The 24,593-nt window shown below is 45.9% G+C and overlaps 1 long non-coding RNA gene across 2 annotated transcripts in view; it reads left to right on the top strand.

The window, feature by feature from the left end:
• The first annotated feature begins 528 nt into the window (after window positions 1-528).
• Window positions 529-24,593, top strand: part of LOC137323961 (uncharacterized) — a 108,043-nt gene continuing 83,978 nt past the window's right edge. For both annotated transcript variants that reach the window (XR_010963478.1, XR_010963477.1), the window contains exon 1: window positions 529-766. This is a non-coding gene — a long non-coding RNA (uncharacterized lncRNA). The remainder of the gene's footprint in view (window positions 767-24,593) is intronic.

The raw sequence follows: 24,593 nt of genomic DNA, 5'->3' as shown, positions 1-24,593 counted from the left end.
GGCCTGCAGAGGGAATCGGCTTGATAGGCTGAATTGCTTTCTCTTATTCTATTTTTTCTCATTCTTGTGTGGTCAGTTCTATACATATTCTAAGTTTATATGGAGGTTAAAAAAAATATCAGTCACAGGATGGCGCCAAAAGGTCAAGGTATGTTTCTTGATTTATTCTCCACCGGTGAACGACTGTTGTTTTGGAGGATATGGGCTTGGGGTGGGGAAAATGTTTAGATTGGGTCCTGCAACAGGATCTGGAAGTGGGAGCAGCCTACATGGGCAGCTTGTCCTTTTCTCCTTGCTATACTCTTTTGTGTTAGTTTGGTTAATGTGCCTTGTAATAGTTTTTGGAAGCATTTAATTGCAAATTATGCAAATGCAAAATTATTAATTGGCTATTGTGGAGCGGTCTTTAGCCTGCACTGGTACCTCTTCAGAGTGAGTTATCTGCGTCTAAATGTACACTTTTAGAAGCACTTTGAAGCAGAGACAGTTTGTAGAAACTGTCAGTGATAGGCTTCTCTAATTACATTCATAGGGTAGTATATCCTGTAGAAAGATGAAAGCTTAACTAAGCTCCACTTAATGATGTTCTTCCTACTGACTGAGGAAGGCACAGAGATGTCTTCCTTCAAGATGTCTTTAGGTCAGCCGCCCTGCTTGTTGCAGAATCTTTTCAGGGACTCAGCAAGTTTCTGGATCCTGACAGAAGTAGACAGCCATCTTTCCAGAGATGAATCAGCATTTGTTTTGGTGGACAGTATGATGCAAGGTAAATGGAACCAATTTTAGTTTCTGGAAGCAAATTGTTAAGTAATGTGCTTTGATCATTGGCTTTACAATTTTGGTGTGATTGTGAAATGGAGACTTTGTGGCCATACATCAGAAACCTGTTGCTAAGCAAAAAAATGAGTTTAGATTTTAATTATTATGCATATTTAAGACGTGTGTTAATTAAGGTAACGGAGTAGCAATGCTTTCACTTTGGTACAAATATCAGTTGACTTGTATATCGCTGTACTTGTTTTAAAAAAATTGCAACAAACTGAGTCAGTTAGTTAGTTGAAGTGTCAGCTTAGTTCAGTTGGTAGCCCTCTCAACTCTGGGTCAGAAGGTTGTGGGTTTGAGTCTCACTCCCGAGGTTAAATGCATAATCTAACCCATAATCTCGGTTGACATTGCAGTGCAGTACTATGGGAACCATAAAAGTGCATAAAGTACTCTAAGTGCCCCACCAACATTCCTCCTCCAACCAACACCACCAAAAGCAGTTTGACTAGTCATTCATTTCATTGCTGTTTGTGGGATGCTGCTGGTGCAGAATGGCTGCCGTGTTTGCCTACATAACATTGTGTGAAGTGCTTTGAGACAGTTCAACAGGTGCACAATTTCCCATGGTAGCACGTACACAGTGTCGGAAGAACTTGACTTCGGTAGGGGTTGGGAATCCAAAGGAAGATCTTGTTGATAGTCCTAGAAAAAAAAGTTAACATAAGCACGATATGATTGGCAAGAGGGATTTCATTTTTTATTTAACGATTTTCTCTCTATATTACAGGCATGGGAACAGTGTGCTTAATTTTGGCTGAAGATAGAGTGGGCTGAGGTGGGGGGATCACAATGGTTATGCAAATGATGGTGTATGTTTTTTCCAACCATACATAGCGTGAGAACAACATTTTATCAGAAACACAGTAACATGTTTTCTCCACTGTTACGGTCTAACCAGTTCTGCCGATAATGTGATATTCTATATTAATTCTATATTATCTGAATTCATACAGTTGGACCAAGAATAAAAGTGTATACCAGAGTAAACACTTGACTTTTACCCTTTTTAATACCACAAAAACGGCAATGAGTCATAATTAGGTGAATTCTGTGCTCATGAAATGGGGAATGGAATATTTTCCATTCCAGGCACCCGAGTGTCAGCATTGAGTGTTCCCAGGTACAGTACAGCTTAGATGCAGAGTAAAGCTCACTCTACTCTATCACAATGCGCCACAGCCCCAACCTCAGTACAAGTGTGACATTTTTCCATTGATCAAAAAAGCAATCCTGTGGCATTTTAGCGAGATTGTGAAATTAGTACCAAAATAGATGCAGTTTGTGCTGTGGGCCCATATTCACTGGGAACTGGATTAAGAGTGCCCAAACTTAATTCATATATGACCCTCACCACCAACAGACAAAGAAGACTTCCATCCCATTAGTCTGTACTGGATGTAAATTTTTTAAAAAATCTGCAACCTGTATGAGGAGATCCCAGAATTTTTACCTCATCCATCGAGACTTTGTATCCCACTGGCCACTGGATTTTAATTGCAAAGCCTTACTCAGCAACTTGCCTGCTCTCAACAAGCAGCTGTACCATGGTCACTAAATCAAACCCAGTGTCTTTATGGTGTGTCTGGTAACCTTTAAGAATTACAGCCCCATAGGTCAATTATGTCAACTTCTTTCATGTAATCTTGAAAACCTCTATTCAATAACAACAACTTGCATTTATATAGCATCTTTTAATGTAGGAAAACGTGCCAAGGTACTTCACAGGTGAGTAAATGGACAAAAATTGACACCAAGCCAAAGAAAGAGATATTAGGACAGGTGACTAAAAGCTTGGCCAAAGAGTCAGGTTTTAAGGAGGGTCTTAATGGAGGAGGGAGAGGTGAAGAGGTGGAAAGGGTTATGGAGGGAATGCCAGAGCTTAGTGTCTAAACAACTGAAGGCACGACCTCCAATGGTGGGACAGCGGATGCGTAAGAGGTGCAGAGTTCTTGGAGGATTGTAGGGCTAGAGGAGGTTACAGAGATAGGGAGGGGCGAGGCCGTGGAGGGATTAGAACACAAGATTGCGAATTTTAAATTCGAAGCGTTGGTGGAAGGAGCCAATGTAGATCAGCAGGGGTGATGGCGATGAATGGCGAAACCACTTGTGCACCATATACGTTCAAATCTGTGCCCCTTTGACTTAAGGGAGCGAAGATGGTGGCGGTTCCAGGGGGAGCGACCAGGGTAGGAGAGAGTAAGGATTTTGTTGGGGATAAGGGCATCAAAGGCGCTGGTGAGGAAGTGATTGAGCAAATCAATAGAATGTGCAGTACAGAAACAGGCCATTCGGCCCAATAGGTCTGTGCCGCGTTTATGCTCCACACGAGCCCCCTCCTTCCCTACTTCATCCAACCCTATCAGCATATCCTTCTATTCCTTTTTCCCTCATATGTTTATCTAGCTTCCCCTTAAATGCATCTATGCTAGTCACCTCAACCACTCCTTGTGGTAGCGAGTTCCACATACTCACCGCTCTCTGGGTAAAGAAGTTTATTCTGAATTCTCTATCGGATTTATGAGTGACTATCTTATATTTATGGCCCCTAGTTCTGCAGAGGTATCACGGCAAATGGAGGGCCAAAGGCTAAACAGTTAGGAGTTTGAAAGTGCAATTGTAAGTGACATGGGAGAGAGTTTTGTCCAAGAGTGAATGTACAAGAAAGTGAGTTTGGTAGAGGTAAAGGGGATGTGAGTGGTGAGGGATACAAAGAAGTGGTCTACTCCTGTCTGATCATTCAGCCCCTTGAGCCTGTTCCGCCATTCAATTAGATCATGGCTGATCTGTATCCTAACTCCATTTACCCTTCCCAGTTCCATATACCTTAATGCCCTTACCTAACAAAAATTTATCAATTTCAGTTTTGAAATTTTCAATTGGTCTAGCCTCAACAGCTTTTTGGGGAAGAGATTTCCAGATTTCACTACCCTTTGTGTGAAGATGTGTTTCCTGACATCACCCCTGAATGGCCTAGCTATAATTTTACGGTTATGTCCCCTTGTTCTGGACTCCTCCACCAGAGGAAATAGTTTCTCTCTCTCTACCCTATCAAATACCTCAATTAGATCATCCTTAATCTTCTGTACTCAAGGGAATACAAGCCCAGTCTTTGCAATCTGTCCTCCTTTTTAGCCCAGGTATCATTCTGGTGAATCTGCGTTGCACCCCCTCCAAAGCCAATATATCCTTTTATAACTGTAGCATAACTTCCATCCTTTGTATTCCAGCCCCCTTGAGATAAAGGCTAACATTCCAATAGCCTTTTTAATTGGGACAGATCTTGTTGGAAGTGCAAGCTGATAACGGCGAGGGCAGTGGGGCATCTGGGACCTTAGTGAACAATGGGACCAACAATGTATCTCCTTAACCAATGAGATTTAAGGATTGGAAAGAGGAACGACTGAGAAGGAGGGTGAATTAGAGTCAAATCAGGTACAGAAAGAGAAATAAAGAGAGGAAAAGAAAGATTGGATTATGAGAGAGAGAGAAAAGAGACAGAAAGGAAAAGTAAGAAAAATAAATGTAAAATTTAAAATTTGACATTTTTGAAATCTCTTAAGAACAATTTACTACCTGACTCCACAGTTTAATTGTTTAGTTTCTGGGCCAGAGATGTTGATTGGCATTGCATTAACAATTACGTTGTTAAAAAGGTACATATGCTGTTAATTACCAGACTTAACTGTCTGCTGCGAATTTCATGGGCAATTAATGTGCAAATCCAGCAAGTTCTTAAAAATAACAGGGAAGCTAAGGGCGAGATGGCATTTGTACGAAACAAACAGCAGAGTGGCGTAAATCAACCAGAATGTTCTGGCTATTCCCAACTCATGGCATATCTCTTAATCTCCTGAACTTACTGGCCGATTTGCACATTAATGACTATGTGCGTTGTTAACATGCCATTATTTTTTGAGCTAGATCCGGCCCAATATTTTTTGTACCTGTCCACTAGTTTTTAGTGATTTCTGTACATGGATCCCTAAATATCTTTGCTCCTCCACAGTTCCTAGCTTCTCACCATTTAGAAAATACTCTTATCTATCTCCAAAGTGGATGACCTCACACTTCCCCACACTGAACTCCATCTGCTACAGTTTTACGCACTCACTCAATCTGTCAATGTCCCTTTGCAACTTGATCTGATATCTATAGACTTCCAGCAGAGGTTTTGGGCAATGGTAAGGAACAGAAATCCTGACTGATTTCCTTCTTAGCCTAGCATCAGTCTCTTCTTCCCACACTGGCTAAAATCAGCTAACTTAGCAGAAACCAGGATTTGATCCTGGAACTTTGTTCCCTTTTCCCCTTTTTGTTTTTGGGACATAGGCGACCCTGAATGGCATGAGTGAACCAACTTTCATGGTCATTTTTCTGGTGGTAGCCTACAATTTCCCCATATGTATTGAATTCAAATTCGTAGCTTGCTGTTTGGGATTTGAATTCACAACCTCTAGGGTTGCTATTCCAGTACTATAACCATTAGGCTACCATACCCATGTTTGTATTACTCATTGTTTTACCAATTGATCCATTTGGGAGCTCTAATTTTGTTGCCTTCATCAGTGTACTGTAAACAGTCTATATTTGCAGGATCATAAGTACCATTAATCTGATTATGACGATGGACTCGAACAGATGGTCAGTATAATTGAACGATCTCGGCCTCCCGAGGTGACACTAAGCAGTTTGAGCGGCAGTTTCTCTCTTCGCAGCTTGGTGGACCATCCAAAATGCTTTCCTACGAATGTGACAATTTAATTATCATCCACTGAAAGTTAAAAGTGAGTGAAGAAAGAGGAATGCCTAGATGTTAAATTCAAATGTCAGCTCTCAGCGCTGCTCGGCTGCTTAAAGTGCCAGTGAGGATTTGAATTTAACTTCTCCCCAGCAATAATATCGATCAGTACATCTGCCTTGTACTTTTTTTTTATTCGTTCACGGGATGTGGGCGTTGCTGGCAACGCCGGCATTTATTGCCCATCCCTAATTGCCCTCGAGAAGGTGGTGGTGAGCCGCCTTCTTGAACCGCTGCAGTCCGTGTGGTGACGGTTCTCCCACAGTGCCGTTAGGAAGGGAGTTCCAGGATTTTGACCCAGCGACAATGAAGGAACGGCGATATATTTCCAAGTCGGGATGGTGTGTGACTTGGAGGGGAACGTGCAAGTGGTGTTGTTCCCATGCGCCTGCTGCCCTTGTCCTTCTAGGTGGTAGAGGTCGCGGGTTTGGGAGGTGCTGTCGAAGAAGCCTTGGCGAGTTGCTGCAGTGCATCCTGTGGATGGTGCACACTGCAGCCACAGTGCACCGGTGGTGAAGGGAGTGAATGTTTAGGGTGGTGGATGGGGTGCCAATCAAGCGGGCTGCTTTATCTTGGATGGTGTCGAGCTTCTTGAGTGTTGTTGGAGCTGCACTCATCCAGGCAAGTGGAGAGTATTCCATCACACTCCTGACTTGTGCCTTGTAGATGGTGGAAAGGCTTTGGGGAGTCAGGAGGTGAGTCACTCGCCGCAGAATACCCAGCCTCTGACCTGCTCTTGTAGCCACAGTATTTATATGGCTGGTCCAGTTAAGTTTCTGGTCAATGGTGACCCCCAGGATGTTGATGGTGGGGGATTCGGCGATGGTAATGCCGTTGAATGTCAAGGGGAGGTGGTTAGACTCTCTCTTGTTGGAGATGGTCATTGCCTGGCACTTATCTGGCGCGAATGTTACTTGCCACTTATCAGCCCAAGCCTGGATGTTGTCCAGGTCTTGCTGCATGCAGGCTCGGACTGCTTCATTATCTGAGGGGTTGCGAATGGAACTGAACACTGTGCAGTCATCAGCGAACATCCCCATTTCTGACCTTATGATGGAGGGAAGGTCATTGGTGAAGCAGCTGAAGATGGTTGGGCCTAGGACACTGCCCTGAGGAACTCCTGCAGCAATGCCCTGGGGCTGAGATGATTGGCCTCCAATAACCACTACCATCTTCCTTTGTGCTAGGTATGACTCCAACCACTGGAGAGTTTTCCCCCTGATTCCCATTGACTTCAATTTTACTAGTGCTCCTTGGTGCCACACTCGGTCAAATGCTGCCTTGATGTCAAGGGCAGTCACTCTCACCTCACCTCTGGAATTCAGCTCTTTTGTCCATGTTTGGACCAAGGCTGTAATGAGGTCTGGAGCCGAGTGGTCCTGGCGGAACCCAAACTGAGCATCGGTGAGCAGGTTATTGGTGAGTAAGTGCCGCTTGATAGCACTGTCGACGACACCTTCCATCACTTTGCTGATGATTGAGAGTAGACTGGTGGGGCGGTAATTGGCCGGATTGGATTTGTCCTGCTTTTTGTGGACAGGACATACCTGGGCAATTTTCCACATTGTCGGGTGGATGCCAGTGTTGTAGCTGTACTGGAACAGCTTGGCTCGAGGAGCAGCTAGTTCTGGAGGACAAGTCTTCAGCACTACAGCTGGGATGTTGTCAGGTCCCATAGCCTTTGCTGTATCTAGTGCACTCAGCCGTTTCTTGATATCACGTGGAGTGAATCGAATTGGCCGAAGACTGGCTTCCGTGATGGTGGGGATATCGGGAGGAGGCTGAGATGGATCATCCACTCGGCACTTCTGGCTGAAGATGGTTGCAAACGCTTCAGCCTTGTCTTTTGCACTCACGTGCTGGACTCCGCCATCATTGAGAATGGGGATGTTTGCAGAGCCTCCTCCTCCCGTTAGTTGTTTAATTGTTCCACCACCATTCACGACTGGATGTGGCAGGACTGCAGAGCTTTGATCTGATCCGTTGGTTGTGGAATCGCTTAGCTCTGTCTATAGCATGTTGGATCCGCTGTTTAGCATGCATGTAGTCCTGAGTTGTAGCTTCACCAGGTTGGCACCTCATTTTTAGGTACGCCTGGTGCTGCTCCTGGCATGCTCTTCTACACTCCTCATTGAACCAGGGTTGATCCCCTGGCTTGTTGGTAATGGTAGAGTGAGGAATATGCCGGGCCATGAGGTTACAGATTGTGCTGGAATACAATTCTGCTGCTGCTGATGGCCCACAGCGCCTCATGGATGCCCAGTTTTGAGCTGCTAGATCTGTTCTGAATCTATCCCATTTAGCACGGTGGTAGTGCCACACAACACGTTGGATGGTGTCCTCAGTGCGAAGACGGGATTTCATCTCCACGAGGACTGTGCGGTGGTCACTCCTACCAATACTGTCATGGACAGATGCATTTGCGACAGGTAGATTGGTGAGGACGAGGTCAAGTAAGTTTTTCCCTCGAGTTGGTTCGCTCACCACCTGCCGCAGGCCCAGTCTGGCAGCTATGTCCTTCAGGACTCGGCCAGCTCGGTCAGTAGTGGTGCTACCGAGCCACTCTTGGTGATGGACATTGAAGTCCCCCACCCAGAGTACATTTTGTGCCCTTGCTACCCTCAGTGCTTCCTCCAAGTGGTGTTCAACATGGAGGAGGACTGATTCATCAGCTGAGGGAGGACGGTAGGTGGTAATCAGCAGGAGGTTTCCTTGCCCATGTTTGACCTGATGCCATGAGATTTCATGGGGTCCGGAGTCAATGCTGAGGACTCCGAGGGCCACTCCCTCCTGACTGTATATCACTGTACCGCCACCTCTGGTGGGTCTGTCCTGCCGGTGGGACAGGACATACCCAGGGATGGTGATGGAAGAGTCTGGGACGTTGGCTGAAAGATATGATTCTGTGAGTATGGCTATGTCAGGTTTTTGCTTGACTTGTCTGTGGGACAGCTCTCCCAATTTTGGCAGAAGTCCCCAGATGTTAGTAAGGAGGACCTTGCAGGGTCGACTGGGCTTGGTGTTTTGCCGTTGTCGTGTCCGTCCGGTTTTATTCTTATGACTTTTCGTCGCGAGATTTTACAACTGAGTGGCTTGCTAGGCCATTTCAGAGGGCAATTAAGAATTGGTGGGTTTTTACGACAATCCGGTAGTTTCATGGCCATCATTACTGATACTAGTATTTTAATTCCAATTTTTTTTATTTAATTAATTGAATTTAATTAATTAATTGAATTTAAATTCGCCAGCTGCCGTGGCGGGATTTGAACTCATGACTCTGGATTTTAGTCCAGGCCTCTGGATTACTAGCCCAGTAACATAACCACTATGCTACCGTACCCGGTACTGATCAATATAATAGAATATATGAATCGGTTTTGGCTAATGGGATTTGATCATTTACCTAACTGATCACTATGAGCGGTGATTGTTAAAAGCATATTCCCAATTGTGGTTACAAACCATTTAGGCAGCACTGTAATATGCCAATAAGAGCTAAACTCTCCTGTAAGCTATCCCTTGTAAGAGAGAGAAAACAAAAGCCTATTATTAATTAACATATAACACAGACTGAAAAAGGGTTGCATTGTAAAAAGACACGCTCGTGAAATTCAGTGGGAGGAAACCCAGAGCGTTTGATAGGAAAACAGTACGATGACTTATATTTAAATGAGCGCATGTCCTTTCACTTTTAACTTAATTCTCAAAATCTCTTATTAGTGTCACATGAATATTAAATTGTTCAAAAATAATTAAGCAGGGAGACACCCAAGTAGCTTGGTGGTTTAAGTTGGTAAGTAATCTCGCCATGCAGAACAGGAGGGTTCCAGGTTCGATCCTGGTCCGTTTGGAGGTAGCTGATATCAGCTAGAGCAGTGCTTTAATTGGCCGCAGCACCTCAACTTTGGGGAAAGGACAATCATCTAGGTACTTCCAGGCCGATTTTATGGCGGTGTGCTCCAAGTGAGGAGCCTCACCCACTGGCCACGTGTATTGGGAATTCAAGGATGTGCGTGCCTGCAATTTCGCAATACATATGGCCAGGAGGCAAGGCCCCCTGGTGGTAGCATTCATTAAATTGGCCTTCTGTTCTCTAACTCCTGCTGAAAAGTGGGCAGGGATGGTATTGGACTTGGCGGTGATGCCTGCTCATAATATAAGGAATCTTACAACACCAGGTTATAGTCCAACAAATTTATTTAAAAATCACAAGCTTTCGGAGATTATCCCCTTCGTCAGGTGAATGAGTGAAAAGGTTCTCAAATCGCATATCTTATACTAGGCTGGGACAGCATCACACCAATCAAAAGGTGTCGTTGTTGTTCAAACAGGCCAGTCACGGAGAACAGCACGTCCCAGTACACTGGATATACATTGTGTCAATTACACAGACAGACAGAAAGAAACCCAAATGGCAGAGAGAGAGAGAATATTAAAAACATAACTTTTTTTTCCCTTTTTGCTGGTGGGGTTACATGTAGCGTGACATGAACCCAAGATCCCGGTTGAGGCCGTCCTCATGGGTGCGGAACTTGGCTATCAACTTCTGCTCGACGATTTTGCGTTGTCGTGTGTCTCGAAGGCCGCCTTGGAGAACGCTTACCCGAAGATCAGTGGCTGAATGTCCTTGACTGCTAAAGTGTTCCCCGACTAGGAGGGAACCCTCCTGTCTGGCGATTGTTGCGTGGTGTCCGTTCATCCGTTGTCGCAGTGTCTGCATGGTCTCGCCAATGTACCATGCACCGGGGCATCCTTTCCTGCAACGTATCAGGTAGACAACGTTGGCCGAGTCACAGGAGTATGAACCATGTACCTGGTGGGTGGTGTCCTCTCGTGTGATGGTGGTGTCCGTGTCGATGATCTGGCATGTCTTGCAGAGGTTGCCGTGGCAGGGTTGTGTGGTGTCGTGGACGCTGTTCTCCTGAAAACTGGGTAACTTGCTGCGAACGATGGTCTGTTTGAGGTTGGGTGGCTGTTTAAAGGCGAGTAGTGGAGGCGTGGGGATGGCCTTAGTGAGGTGTTCGTCGTCATCGATGACATGTTGAAGGCTGCGGAGAACATGGTGTAGTTTCTCCGCTCCGGGGAAGTACTGGACGACGAAGGGTACTCTGTTGGTTGCGTCCCGTGTTTGTCTTCTGAGGAGGTCTATGCGATTCTTCGCTGTGGCCCGTCGGAACTGTCGATCGACAAGTCGAGCGTCATATCCCGTTCTTACGAGGGCGTCTTTCAGCGTCTGTAGGTGTCCATCGCGTTCCTCCTTGTCTGAGCAGGAAAGGATGCCCTGGAGCATGGTACATTGGCGAGACCATGCAGACACTGCGACAACGGATGAACGGACACCACGCAACAATCGCCAGACAGGAGGGTTCCCTCCCAGTCGGGGAACACTTTAGCAGTCAAGGACATTCAGCTACCGATCTTCGGATAAGCGTTCTCCAAGGCGGCCTTCGAGACACACGACAACGCAAAATCGTCGCGCAGAAGTTGATAGCCAAGTTCCGCACCCATGAGGACGGCCTCAACCGGGATCTTGGGTTCATGTCACGCTACACGTAACCCCACCAGCAAAAAGGGAAAAAAAAGTTATGTTTTTAATATTCTCTCTCTCTCTCTCTCTCTCTGCCATTTGGGTTTCTTTCTGTCTGTCTGTGTAATTGATACAATGTATATCCAGTGTACTGGGACGTGCTGTTCTCCGTGACTGGCCTGTTTGAACAACAACGACACCTTTTGATTGGTGTGATGCTGTCCCAGCCTAATATAAGATATGCGATTTGAGAACCTTTTCACTCATTCACCTGACGAAGGGGATAATCTCCGAAAGCTTGTGATTTTAAAATAAATTTGTTGGACTATAACCTGGTGTTGTAAGATTCCTTACATTTGTCCACCCCAGTCCATCAACGGCATCTCCACATCATGCTCATAATATAGGCACACATGAAGATTTGCCAGTTGGATGCGGGAGATACTGGAGGGTGACTGGTGACTCTGGAGCTCTACCTCCGCAAGAAGTCAGTTGCTTCAGAGGAGCAGAAGGAAAGGGGCAAACGTTGATGGGAAAAGAAGGTCCAGATATATTCTTCATGGCTGATGAATTTGATTAACCTGGGGGATCAGGATGGTGTCCTCCACAGCCAAAATTGAAAGCTTTGAATTTGTTAGGCTTAGTACTAAATATTTAGATGGTATTCGAAGCTGTATTGTTCCATGTGACTCAGAACTTCAAGTTGTCTTGGATCAAACAGGATGGTTGGTGTGGGAAATGGAAAAAGTGTCACTTTTTACATCTGGACTGAAATAAAGGCCTCGATCTTAACCAGCCCCAATGGACGGGAGATGGTTGAGGGGGGTGGTGGTGGTGGGGGGAGTTAAAACCCAACCCTAACCCAGTGCGTAATTAAGGTGGCGATTCAGGCCCTGGACGAGGCTCACTCATAAGCAGATGGGGCCTGCATAAGGTGCGTATTTTAAACCTCACCACAGGGATCCTGCCACTAAATTCCCACTCCCGCCCACCGGCAGGCTGTCAATCTGGCCGGATGTTGGGCAGGCGTCAGCTCATATCTTAACGGCAGGGCCTCCCACATCCCCAGCCTTGCCAGGTTCTTCGCCTGCTACCAGGCTCCACTGCACTGTCCCTGCCACCACCCACCCCCCCCCCCCAATTAATATCGGGCCAAAGAGTGCAATTCCAAATTTTATTCAAAGAAAATACGAGGAGTTCCAATGACTCAGAGTTAAAAGTTGCCATCTCACAACCATCACGACAATTCAAGATATATGGGGGCTGAAATTCCTCTAGACATGTTCCAGAAGTTGCACCAGGATAGTCCCCTCCAGCCTGCTTGAGTTGCAGGTTCAGTGTGAGGGCACAAGTGCAACTACAGGTGCATCTTCGGTGCTCATGTGCCCTATGTGGCCAGAAACACTACTGTTCATCTGCCATTTGCTGGGGGGGGTGGTGGGGAATGCCCAGCCCCCCAACACTGGTCATGTTCCCCTTGCACAGGGGGCCATTTTGATTTTTTTCCTTTTAAACCTGTAGGTTTTTTTTGAAGATCCAGGCAGCTTTCCTGGCCAAGATTTCACCAGTAGGTCCCACATCCACCCATGTGGAGAGTATGCCTCACCTCATGGGACATACTGTCCTCTACAGATATGGCAATTCCCAACTTAGGCACTGGAGTCAAAATGCCAGTGTACGAAGTCTCCACCCCTTTGGTATTTGGCTTGTAAGAGGCGGACAAAAGTTTCCATCTCTTACAAGACAAATTGGAAACTCTCTGAAGTAGTGGAGACCTGGCACAACTGGGTCTCTGCCGTTTTACCAGAATTCATAGAATCGTAGAATGGTTACAGCACAGAAGGAGGCCATTTGGCCCGCCGAGCCCATGCCGGCTGTCTGCAAGAGAAATCCAGCTAGTCTCACTCCCCTGCCCTTTCTCTGTAGCCCTGAAAATGTTTTCCCTTCAAGTACTTATCCAATTCATAGGAACATAGGAACAGGAGTAGGCCATTCAGCCCCTCGTGCCTGCTCCGCCATTTGATAAGATCATGGCTGATCTGTGATCTAGCTCCATATACCTGCCTTTGGCCCATATCCCTTAATACCTTTGGTTGCCAAAAAGCTATCTATCTCACATTTAAATTTAGCAATTGACTAGTATCAATTGCCGTTTGTGGAAGAGAGTTCCAAACTTCTACCACCCTTTGTGTGTAGAAATGTTTTCTAATCTCGCTCCTGAAAGGTCTGGCTCTAATTTTTAGACTGTGCCCCCTACTCCTAGAATCCCCAACCAGTAGAAATAGTTTCTCTCTATCCACCCTATCCGTTCCCCTTAATATCTTATAAACTTCGATCAGATCATCCCTTAACCTTCTAAACTCTAGAGAATACAACCCCAATTTGTGTAATCTCTCCTTGTAATTTAACCCTTGAAGTCCGGGTATCATTCCGAAGGTGTGGTGCCCAGAACTGCTCACTCCAGGTGCGGTCTAACCAGGGTTTTGTATAGCTGCAGCATAACTTCTGCCCCCTTGTACTCTAGTCCTCCAGATATAAAGGCCAGCATTCCATTAGTCTTCTTGATTATTTTCTGCACCTGTTCATGACACTATGTACCTGAACCCCTAAGTCCCTTTGGACATCCACTGTTTCTAACTTTTTACCATTTAGAAAGTACCCTGTTCTATCCTTTTTTGATCCAAAGTGGATGACCTCACATTTGTCTGCATTGAATTCCATTTGCCACAATTTTGCCCATTCACCTAATCTATCAATATCACTTTGTAATTTTATGTTTTCATCTACACTGCTTACAATGCCACCCATCTTTGTGTTATCGGCAAACTTAGATATGAGACTTTCTATGCCTTCATCTAAGTCGTTAATAAATATTGTGAATAATTGAGGCCCAAAGACAGATCCCTGCGGGACTCCACTGGTCACATCCTGTCAATGTGAGTACCTTCCCATTATCCCTACTCTCTGTCGCCTTTCGCTCAGCCAATTTCCTAACCAAGTCCGTACTTTTCCCTCAATTCCATGGGTTTCTAACTTAGCTAACAGTCTCTTATGTGGGACCTTATCAAATGCCTTCTGGAAGTCCATATAAATAACATCCATTGACATTCCCCTGTCCACTACTTGAGTCACCTCTTCAAAAAATTCAATCAGGTTTGTCAGGCACGATCTCTCTTTCACAAATCCATGCTGGCTCTCCCTGATTAACTGAAAATTCTCGAGGTGTTCAGTCACCCTATCCTTAATTATAGACTCCAGCAATTTCTCCACAACAGATGTCAGGCTAACTGGTCTATAATTCCCCGGTTTCCCCCTCTCTTCTTTCTTAAAAAGCGGAGTGACATGTGCAATTTTCCAATCTAGAGGGACAGTTCCTGAATCTAGAGAACTTTGAAAGATTATACTTAGGGCATCTGCAATCTGCTCACCAACTTCCTTTAAAACCCTGGGCTAGTAAATTGAGCTGGTATCAATCCCTTTTGAAAGCCACGATTTGAATCTACCTCCACCACCCTTTCAGGCAGCACATTCCAGATCATAACTACTCACTACATTAAAAACGTTTTTCCTCATGTCGCTTTTGTTTCTTTTGCCAATCACCTTAACTCTGTGTCCTCTGGTTCTTGACCTTTCCGCCAATGGGAACAGTTTTTCTCTCTCTATTCTGTCTAGACTCCTCAAAACAGCTCTATCTAATCTCTTCTCAACCTTCTCTGGTCTAAGGAGAACAACCCCAGCTTCTCCAGTCTATCCACGTAACTGAAGTCTTTCATCCCTGGAACCATTCTAGTAAATCTTTTCTGCACCCTCTCTAAGGCATTCACATCTTTCCTAAAGTGCAGTGCCCAGAATTAGACACAGCACTCCAGTTATGGCCGAACCAGTGTTTTATAAAGGTTCATCATAACCTCCTTGCTTTTGTACTCTATGGGCCCGATATTACCATGGCGGCGGGTTCGCGGCAGGGGATAGATTGGGTGCGTGGGTAACGCGCCCGGTGAAATCAGTCTGCACCGCGCGCAATCGCAGGCTGATTGGATCCACTTACCTGTTCCTCCGGGTTCCCCGCTGATAAGCTGCGCAGCGGGCGAACTGCGCATGCGCAGCAAGGTCTGACAGCTGGAGGAGCTCTATTTAAAGGGGCAGTCCTCCACTGACTGATGCTGCAAGAAATTGGAAAAATTACATCATGGAGCAGCCCAGGGGGAAGGCTGCTCCCAGGTTAATGATGCCTCACTCCAGCTCTTATTGGATGGGGTGAGGGGAGGACAGAGATCTTCCCCCCGGCGGGCGGGAGGAAGCGGCCTGCCTCTGCCACCAAGAAGGCCTGGCTCGAGGTGGCAGAGGAGGTCACCTGCACCACCAACATATCGCGCACCTGCATACAGTGCAGGAGGCGCTGCAATGACCTAAGTAGGTCAGCCAAAGTGAGTACACTTACTCATTCCCCTACACTCCGTCTGCCACGTCACCGCCCCCACCCCACATCTCCTTCTGCACAGCCAACACTACTCTGTCACATCACTCCTCACACCCACTCAAACCTCATCCTCATCTAACCTGCACTTACTCACCTCGCCAGTACTCATCCCGCCACTACCACTCAACCCAATCCTCATACAATCTCATGGCTCTATCTCATACTCACCCTCTCATGCATCTCTTTCACAGTCAGCCTCACTCAACCTGCTACTACCTGTGCTGCAACCACAGGGCATGCATCACATATGTGCAGTAAGAAGCGTAAGGCAAACGTGTCGTGAGCATGAAGGGGATGCACAAGGTTGTTTGAGGGTTTGTCATGGTTTTTACTTCTATTTAATTTCTGATCAACTCACATTACATATTATACTGGCACCACTACTGCCACGTCTTTGTGAATCTTGTCTGGTTTGTGCAATAATGCCCTTTCCTGAGGATCACAATGAAGACCCACAACTGATGCCACCCATTGTGTCACTGCAGAGTGTATTTGCAGGGCTCTTTCGTGCAGACGACTGAGAGACGTCAGCGATGTCCCCGGTGGCACCCTGGAAGGATGCGGAGGAGAAGTTGTTGAGGGCAGTGGTGACTTTGACAGCAGCAGGTAAGAAGATGGTTCTCGGGCCAGCCGGGAGCAGCTCGGCATGAAGGAGGCTGCAGATGTCCACGACTACATGTCGATTGACTCAGCCTCCATGTGCACTGCTGCTCAGAGAGGTCCAGGAAGCTGAGCCTCGGTCTGTGGACCCTGTGGCGAGGGTAGTGCCCTCTGCGACATATCTCTCTCTGCGGTTGCCCTCCCTCCTGTGCAGGTGGATGTGTCACAGCACTGTGTTGTGGAGCTCCACGTGTCAGAGGTGGATGGCGAGGCTGGTGATGCTGTTTGCCCTCTGAGGAGGTCATGACTGCAGCTACGGCGGCCCCCATTCGGAAGATGTACATCTGAGGGGGTCCACAAGGTAGGTACATGTGTCTGGACACCGGGGTAAGTGTGCAAGTTGGTGAATTTTCTTGTTAGGAGGAGGGTGGTGGAAGCCTCCTGCAGTGAGTGAGGGTCGCTCCACCCCTCCCCCCCCCCCCCAACCTGTCAAATGGATCTTTGCAGCTGCCACAGGCTGATGGCTGCAACACGTCCATTTGAACTGGGAGTGTTTCTCCCAGTACGGGAAACAGTCCCAGTTGTTTGCAAAATCCCACCCCTCCTAAAATATCATGTTAATCAGGTCTCTAAACGACCTGAAATATCTAAATAAATACCTTAAGTGGCAAGCCGGCGGGAGTCCCACATGCGGGGGCTGTACGCGCGTGTGAGTGCGTCAGTGGGCAACCCGGAAGTGGGCGGGTTGGAGCCGGGCTCCCGACCCGCTCCGGGAATCGCCGATTTTCGTAGCCCCCCCGCCACCAACGCACCCGATCGCGGGTGCTAAAATCGAGCCCTATGTCTCTATTCATACAGCCCAGGATCCCGTATGCTTTTTTAACTGTTTTCTCAACTTGCCCTGCTACCTTCCTGTGCACAAGTAACTCCCCTGACAATTCTACTGACTCCTGCCTGATTTGTGGGAAACCAGTGGAACTCCTGAGGAATTTTGTCCCCATATTTTTGAAATAAACTTTACAATTATATTGATTTTTTTTTAAATAAAATTTCGGTTCCAGTTCAAATTAGCAGCAAGGTCCCAGGTTTGATCAACAATTCAATCTCTGGTCTTTGCTGAGCAAGTTGATCTCAGCCAGGGTGAGATGATAGAGGGGGCTGCAGTTGGAATTAACCCCCTTGGATTGATTTTCTCTTCCCTAACCAATCATTCGCAATTCTGATCACCATCCGCTGACCTCTGCTGGAAGTGTGGATGAGGACAGGATGGGATCTTGCTTGATACGCCCTCAAATAGATATCTTGGTGACACTCAGTATCATGGCTTGCACATCCATAATGTGCACTTGGTTGGGTACAAGAGCATTGACAAGGCCTAGAAGCTCTGTCCAACTGAGGGAGTCAACACTCTTGGGGGAGGGAGGAAGAGACAACTGGAGAAAAATAACATGGATCTAAAAATATTCTACAGATTTATGAATCATCTCCAAAGTATTTATCATTGGCCAGGTACTTAAAACCATGGAGGAACATTTTTTTCTCCTCCACTTCACTAACCCCTCCTCCTTTGAGGTAGCGACCTGGATTTTGGGTACAGTTTTTCAGTTCTACAGCATCTCTTCACCCAACTATCTGTTCTTCATACGTGAGCCTGGTTGGCAAGTGTTGCAGGCCATTCAATCATGGAAGCGAAGGAGGAAAATATCACAGCTTGATAATCCCCTCGCCCAACATTCATACTTGTGCACTTTCAAGCAAGGATCCTGATCGGGAACCTTGCCTGATTTTTTTTTCCTAATCCAAGGAGTCAGGGAATGCAAGCAAGACAGGCTCTTTGATGCTGATGGTGTTAATGGCAATCGAATTTGCAGACCATTATTACCTTTTATGGGACAAACAACAATGATCCTTGTGAAATGAATGGAAGCATTCCATATGTTTCAACCCAGTTCCTAGTGGATAAATTATGGTTTCCATTGTACATGGCACCCACAGCATAAAACTGCCACTAATTCAGCATTAATTTTTTTTTTATTCGTTCATGGGATGTGGGCATTGCTGGCGAGGCCGGCATTTATTGCCCATCCCTAATTGCCCTTGAGAAGGTGGTGGTGAGCCGCCGCCTTGAACCGCTGCAGTCCGTGTGGTGAAGGTTCTCCCACAGTGCTATTAAGAAGGGAGCTCCAGGATTTTGACCCAGCGACAATGAAGGAACGGCAATATATTTCCAAGTCGGGATGGTGTGTGACTTGGAGGGGAACGTGCAGGTGGTGGTGTTCCCATGTACCTGCTGCTCTTGTCCTTCTAGGTGGTAGAGGTCGCGGGTTTGGGAGGTGCTGTCGAAGAAGCCTTGGCGAGTTGCTGCAGTGCATCCTGTGGATGGTACACACTGCAGCCACAGTGCGCCGGTGGTGAAGGGAGTGAATGTTTAGGGTGGTGGATGGGGTGCCAATCAAGCGGGCTGCTTTGTCCTGGATGGTGTTGAGCTTCTTGAGTGTTGTTGGAGCTGCACTCATCCAGGCAAGTGGAGAGTATTCCATCACACTCCTGACTTGTGCCTTGTAGATTGTGGAGTCAGGTGGTGGGTCACTCGCCGCAGAATACCCAGCCTCTAACCTGCTTTTGTAGCCACAGTATTTATATGGCTGGTCCAGTTAAGTTTCTGGTCAACAGTGACCCCCAGGATGTTGATGGTGGGGGATTCGGCGATGGTAATGCTGTTGAATGTCAAGGGGAGGTGGTTAGACTCTCTTGTTGGAGATGGTCATTGCCTGGCACTTCTCTGGCACGAATGTTACTTGCCACTTATCAGCCCAAGCCTGGATGTTGTCCAGGTCTTGCTGCATGCGGGCTCGGACTACTTCATTATTTGAGGAGTTGCGAATGGAACTGAACACTGTGCAATCATCAGCGAACATCCCCATTTCTGACCTTATGATGGAGGGAAGGTCATTGATGAAGCAGCTGAAGATGGTTGGGCCTAGGACACTGCCTTGAGGAACTCCTACAGCAGTATCCTGGGGCTGAGATGATTGGCCTCCAACAACCACTACCATCTTCCTTTGTGCTAGGTGTGACTCCAGCCACTGGAGAGTTTTCCCCGTTGATTCCCATTGACTTAATTTTGCTAGGGCTCCTTGGTGCCACACTCGGTCAAATGCTGCCTTGATGTCAAGGGCAGTCACTCTCACCTCACCTCTGGAATTCAGCTCTTTTGTCTATGGTTGTAATGAGGTCTTGAGCCGAGTGGTCCTGGCAGAACCCAAACTGAGCATCGGTGAGCAGGTTATCGGTGAGTAAGTGCCACTTGATAGCACTGTCGACGACACCTTCCATCACTTTGCTGATGATTGAGAGTAGACTGATGGGGTGGTAATTGGCGGGATTGGATTTGTTCTGCTTTTTGTGGACAGGACATACCTGGGCAATTTTCCACATTGTCGGGTAGATGCCAGTGTTGTAGCTGTACTGGAACAGCTTGGCTAGAGGCGCAGCTAGTTCTGGAGCACAAGTCTTCAGCACTACAGCCGGGATGTTGCCGGGGCTCATAGCCTTTGCTGTATCCAGTGCACTCAGCCGTTTCTTGATATCATGTGGAGTGATTCGAATTGGCTGAAGACTGGCTTCTGTGATGGTGGGAATATCGGGAGGGGGCCGAGATGGATCATCCACTCGGCACTTCTGGCTGAAGATGGCTACAAAGAAAAGTCAGCAGATTTTGATTGATAAAGGGAGTGAAGAAGAATTAAAGAAACATTCAGAATGAAAAATCATGGCCCAGAATTTGCTGAAGTGGGATATCTCACAGCATGCCCTGTTAGTTAGACTTGTTCCTGCACCCTCCAGCTCAAAAATTTTTTTGCCTGTAAGTTACTGGAAGTACGAGCTAATAACGACGTGGCGAGGGAATCGGCATCTGTGACCTTAGTGAACGACGGGACCAGCAGTGTGCCTGCTTAACCAATGAGATTTAAGGATAGAGAAATAAACAGAGGAAGGAGGGTGAATTAGAGTCAAATCATGTACAGAAAGAGAAATAAAGCCCCCAATATTTACGGGGAGGCATGAAGGGAGTTGGTGGGGGGAGGAAGGGGGCATGTAGCAGCTGGATACGTGGAAATACAGGTTTCCCAGAACTCCTGCGGAATTTTTGGACTCCGTTTCCCAGCTGGCAGCTGGCCAGATTGAGAGACTGACCGGCAGGAAGGCCTGCGGCACCAGGCCATAGCCGGGGAGTGGAGCAGAGCGGAGAGGAGGGAGGGAGGGAGAGATCGGGGGTGGGTGGATGTATGGAGAGATCAGTCGAGGGCCAAAGAGATCGGTCAGGAGCCGAGCAGCTCGGGTAGGGGAGGGCATGGATAGTTTGTGTGCTGGATAGATCGGGGTGGGGGGGGCGGCGTGTGTATAGATCGCGGGGGTCTGATTTCATGTAGTGGAAAACAGGTTTGCTTGGGGGGCCCGGGGAAGCACTCCTGCTCCTCCTGGACCACAAGTCGTGCTGGAAAAGCACTTACCAGTTCAATCCAGCCGATCTTGCCTCACTTCAACTGCCAGATTTCCCGAGCCCTGGGAAACCTGGCCCACAACCATTACATTTAAAACACAGCTAAAATTTGAGGCGTGCAGCCTCATTAAAGTATTTAGATTAGGGACCTGCCTCTGTTGAAATCCAAAGTGAAAGGTGGTTTGGGTTTCCCATTTTTGAATTTTTAACCCCGCTCCCACCATTCTATCCCTCTCTTTGGGGGAATTTTACCCCCCCCCCCCCCCCCCGCCAAGGACAGTTGGAAGAAAGATTCGATTGAGAGAGAGAGAAACGTGATAGGAAAAAAAATGTGAAAATTTAAAATTTGACATTTTTAATATCTCTTAACAATACACTACACGCAGGAGTGAGGCTCCACACTTTTAATTGTTCACTTTCTGGGCCAGAGAGGTAGATTGGCAGTCAATGACAATTATCATGTCATTAAAAGGGTATTTACGCTATTAATTACTAGATGCAAATGCAGCAATTTCATGAAACTCATGGAGAGGTTAAGGGTGAGCTGCTGTTTTCGCGAAGCCAACGGTGGAGCAGCACAAGTTGTCCAGCAACTTGTGAGGTACCTCTTCCTCGCCAAAAGTTGCTGGACGATTTGCACGTTAATAATAGTGTGCGCGTTCAGACGCTGTTATTTTTTTAACAAATTCTGGGCCCATGTCTTCATTCAGAATGTGAAATAAACAATAACCTAGTATTGCCACTGTGATAGTCAGAGGCTTGTTTTCCACTTGTGTGAGCACATCATCGATTTTTGTATGATGTTTTTTGTCTTCATGGGCCATGTAGATGCATACCATGGAGCCATATAATGTTTAAATCCATTTTCATTATAAACTGCAGATGCTACCAAATCTTGGTGTTCTGATTTAGAATTTATCCAACCCTTTCCAAACCTACAGGCTCACAAAATTCAAGCAGGACAGCCCAGCAAGTAAAAAATGTCAGCATAAATGTTACCTGAGGTTCACGGGTCTGATTTCCAGGGTTGGGCGGAAAATACATGTAGCCGTACAAACAGCAAAAATGGTCGTTTCCACCACCCTGCAGGTCAGTGAGTGTTGCCAGACATATTGTGATTCAGCTCCTACTACACTACTACGCAGCTAAAGGGATTGTTGGCTGCCATCTCTGCCAACCCCTGCACAGTCATTTCTTGTTGTGGACTCTTTTTTTTGTGTGTGATAGTTTGCAATCCACCCCAGAGCCCTTTCCGCTCCACTCTCGATCTTCATCTGACTGCCAGCCTTTATTCCTCTCTTCTCCAGCCAGCTTAAGGGCTGATTTATTCTATATCCTGAAATCAGCTAGATCAGAATTCTGCTAATTACATCACAATCATCAATCCTTCAATATGGATGTAATCATCTGTCAACCACATGGAGCATGAGCTGTGAGTTTCCATCATGACATTTATTGAAGGCAAAACAAACATTCTCACAAATTCCACAGTCCATCTCTAGCTATCTAAATTCAATTTCACACATAAGATGGTAAATTGAACTGCAGTCGCACCATCTTTATTCTCAGGTTGGGGAGAAAATTGCTGATGATTGTTTGCTAATGAGTCATTAAAACTATAAGGTTGTTACATCTGAGCACACTGAAAAATAGAAAAGTTCTCTGGAGAAGCACAGGTGAAATTTGTTGTGCAGGAATGTCTTCGAACATAAGTGCCAAGAATCAAAGGCCACTTAATAAAGAGAGGAGATAAACTGGAGGAATGTAGCTATAAAATAAAATGCATATTATTCCAAGGAGGTTGGGCAATATGAAATGGGCCAATAAGAGTAGCAGACCCCTGTCACTTAGACCAACATTTCATGTGATGTGATGTCACATGAAGCAAGGTATCTAGATTCTGTTTATAAAAAATTAACAATTTTTTTGTCTGCAAATAAAAGTTGCAGAATCAAAGCTTTCTGCAAAAAAGCTTTTTTCCCCCCTCAATAACAGGCTTGTCTGGTTAACCATGTTACTGCTCATCATCTTTCTGCCCCAAGAACAGACCCACCACATGCTAGGAAGCTCCACAAACCATGGCACTTTGAAAAGAGCCAGGTGGAAAAATGTGTTCCTGAGAACAATGGAAAGCTTCCTTCTGGCATTATTTCCCAGGGAAATGTCACTTGTGGAATGGAACTGGTCAGGATCGAAATATATCCTGACATTTTCACTTTATTTCCATCAGGAAGCAACCTAAGTGTTCTTCTTGGAAATTTGCTTAGCACTTATTCACCCACCTCAGGAGAATAGATAAATAGAAAGTCCTTTAAAGTAGGAATTGTACAGGGTCCATTGGAAATAATGAGCCTGATGCATATTTCTCATTCTCTACTTAATACCATTCTACACAGGATTTAGACCTTCAGTGAAAGCACCTAAAGGAAATATCTAAAGCATCAAGAACTGAACCATGGGTTAATCGTAGAATTATAGAACCTTACAGCATAGAAGGAGGCCATTCAGTCCATCGTGCCTTTGAAAAATCTATCCAATTAGTGCCACTCCCCTGTTCTTTCCCCCTCACCCTGTAGTTTTCTCCCCTTCAATTATTTATTCAATTCCCCTTTGAAAGTCACTATTGAATTTTATTTTTCTGCTCAAAACAATGGGCCAGATCTTGCTGGAACAGAGCATCTTGTGTATCCCTTTAGTAACTTGCTGGAAATGCGAGCTGATAACGGCACGATGAGGGCAACGGGGCATATGGGACCTCAGTGAACGGTGGGACCAACAGAGTATCTCCTTAACCAATGAGATTTAAGGATTGAGAAAGTAACAGGTTGGACTGAGAAGGAGGGTGAATTAGAGTCAAATCAGGTACACAAAGAAATAAAAAGGGAAAGAAAGATTGGATTAAGCGAGAGAGAAAAAGACAGGAAGGAAAAGTAAGAAAAAAAATAAGTTTAAAATTTGACATTTTAAAAATTTATTACCTGAAGGAATGAGACTCCCCAGTTTAATTGTTCACTTTATGGGCCAGAGAGGTTGATTGGCATTGCATTAACAATTCACATAGTTGAAAAGGTACTTACTCTATTAAATACCAGACTTAACTTTCTGCAGCGAGTTTAATGGGCAACTAATGTACAAATCCAGCAAGTTCCTAAAAGTAACGGGAAAGCTAACGACGAGATGCCGTTTATGCGAAGCAAACAGCGGAGTGGCGTAAATTGACCAGCAAGTCCTGGAGATTTGCAACTCGGCGTTTCTCTTAATCCCCTGAACTTGCTGGCCGATTTGCACATTAATAACGGTGTGCATCATTAACACTCTGTTCTTTTTCCAGCGAGATATGGCCCATTGAGACAGATCCACTCCATTTTGCCCATCAAGCTTCAACCCCCCCCCAGCAAGCCCAAGTTATACCTGTGATTTATTTAATTGGAAAAGGTTCTTGTTTACCAAGTCACCCTGTGAGGGAGACTAGAAAAATGATAGACGGTTCCTTTGACATTGAGAACTATAGTACAGTGAAGCTGAATGCTGCTCATGTTCTAGCGGTTTATGTTATTTATTTCCTGTCACTTAATCCTGTTGTGAAAGGTTATTAAGAAAGGAAGACTTGCACTTGTCTCATGTCTTCTCATATCTTTCAGAAGCATTTCAAAGTGATTAACGTATAATGAACTACTTTGAAGTGTTTTATAGGCAATTGCAGCAATCATTTTACACATGTCAAGATCCCATAAACAACAATGAGATGCATGAAAAATTACTTTTTGTGTTTAAGGGACATCTATTGACCAACCAGAAGAGCTTCTTCTTTATATTTCAAACAGTGCCATGGGATCTTTAGTGTCCATTTAAATATGCA

The sequence above is a fragment of the Heptranchias perlo genome, chromosome 7 (genome assembly GCF_035084215.1).
Source record: "Heptranchias perlo isolate sHepPer1 chromosome 7, sHepPer1.hap1, whole genome shotgun sequence".
NCBI lineage: Eukaryota > Metazoa > Chordata > Chondrichthyes > Hexanchiformes > Hexanchidae > Heptranchias > Heptranchias perlo.
The sequence above is the reverse complement of the archived record's forward strand: the minus strand, read 5'-3'. Positions and strand labels throughout refer to the sequence as shown.